This window comes from Propithecus coquereli, unplaced genomic scaffold, assembly GCF_000956105.1.
Source record: "Propithecus coquereli isolate 6110/MARCELLA unplaced genomic scaffold, Pcoq_1.0 Scaffold605, whole genome shotgun sequence".
In the NCBI taxonomy this organism is placed as follows: domain Eukaryota; kingdom Metazoa; phylum Chordata; class Mammalia; order Primates; family Indriidae; genus Propithecus; species Propithecus coquereli.
This window is the reverse complement of record NW_012152008.1, coordinates 967621-969358: the sequence shown is the minus strand read 5'-3', so window position 1 is coordinate 969358 and position 1738 is coordinate 967621. Positions and strand designations below refer to the sequence as shown.

The 1738-nt window shown below is 49.8% G+C and overlaps 1 protein-coding gene across 1 annotated transcript in view; it reads left to right on the top strand.

Moving 5' to 3' along the window:
* The first annotated feature begins 1149 nt into the window (after positions 1–1149).
* USP40 (ubiquitin specific peptidase 40) overlaps positions 1150–1738 on the top strand; it is a 93400-nt gene continuing 92811 nt past the window's right edge. The window contains exon 1 of the mRNA XM_012659327.1: positions 1150–1248. The gene's annotated coding sequence lies outside the window, so the exon portion shown is untranslated. The remainder of the gene's footprint in view (positions 1249–1738) is intronic.

Genomic DNA, 1738 nt, shown 5'->3' with positions numbered 1-1738 from the left:
ATTCATTCCATAAATATTAATTAAGGTCCTGCGATGAGCCAGGCACTGTTGAGGTTGCTGGAGATATAGCTGTGAACAAGGCAAAGCCCATGTCCTTGTGGAGCTAAACTTCCAGTGGTCATTCTTGGTCAGGGAATAGAAGTTTGAGGAACATCTGCTATTAGGAAGAGGGGGGAATGAAGCACAGCAGGCAAAGGAGAAGCAGAGGATAGAATATCATGGAGCCAGGGAGGAGAGGTATACAAAGGAGGCTGCTGAGGAGGCAATGTAGCAGAGTTAAGCCTGATGAGAACTGAACACAGGCTATTCCCACTGTCATTTCCCGGTGTAGACCTTTTGCCTCCTAGGTGGTCCTCTGCATCCAGTTCTTTCTCTATCAACACTTCCTTAACTTTCCCGCCACACAGATCTCCCTCAAATATTCCAAATACAAATTCCTTGGTGTGTCATTCACTTTAGCTCCTGCCTTTCCAGCTTCATCTATCACTATCCCTATTCTCAATTGCTCAAACTTTTAGCTGAAGTCAAAATTATTTTCTCCCTGACTCCCTCATTCATTCCCGTATGGAAGCTGGATTAGACAGGGATGATACCAGACGCAGAGCCTAAGCAGGCTATTGAGATAGTCCACCCAAGGTGCTCAAGTGGGAAAGGGGATAATTTTGAGATATTTTAAGTGTATTCTTACGCATGCTACTTACAGTTGGTGGAGACCAAATAAACATTGAAAATGTTATAAAGGTTCAGAGAATGCGGAACGAACACTTTTCACAGGGTTTGTATTGAAGATACGCTAGGAAACTGTCTTTAAGGTGTTGGCAAACTTGAAGCCCTACACAACTGTTTCCCATGTTCAGATAACTTGGCAATCACCTATGCTAAAAGACGAGTGATCTTTGTATACCCTGCCACAGCTAGTATCGATTATAGAGAGCAATAAATGCAAACTTAAAAAACCTGAATGAACGAGTGGCCACCTGGCCGAGCGGACCCTTAAATCCATGAGCAGACCTGGAAGATGGCGTAGCACTCCCGTCCCAACTTCCAAACTCTCCAGGAAGAGGAACTCCATTGCCCATAAGGCTCTTCGCGACGTGCCGGCGCTCCCGCGGGGCATCCTGGGAGGCGTAGTCTACTTTCCTCAAATCGCATTCCCGAAGACCCGCCCTCGCCAAGATGGCGGCGCCCAGTTTTGGCCGGTTCGTCTGCTCCGCGTTTTGGCCGGGGCCGGGGTCTGGGCTTTAGGAAGTAAGTCGGGCTGGCTGCCGGGTATCCCCAGGGGGTCGTGGGAAGCGTAGGGACGTTGTTGGCGGCACAGCCTGAGGAGGGCGAGGCGAGGGGCGGTCCGGGCCTGCCTGGGTACTCGGCGCTTTTCTGACGTTGGGTCAATGGTCTCTGGCCTCGGAGACCTCTGCCTCGTCGCGCCTCTGGGCCCGGAGGTGGCGTGGAGGGTGAAGTGGGGGATTCGGGAATCCAGAAGATGAGCTCGAGGCTAGACTGTCAGTTCCATTTTTTGTGCTTTTCTTCTGACGAGTGTACTTCAGCCCTTCCTGTCAATTAGAAATTGTGCTAGGCGCTTTACATTTCTCATCTTCAAGTGACCCTGCGCAACATTCGATATGAAATCTTGAGCAGATGACCTAGGTCCCTAGGGCTGATATTTGGATTAGTGAATACATATTGGAGGGCCTTTAGGCGCCGTAATTTTAATTGCAGTCTTCCCCACCCCACCCCCAAC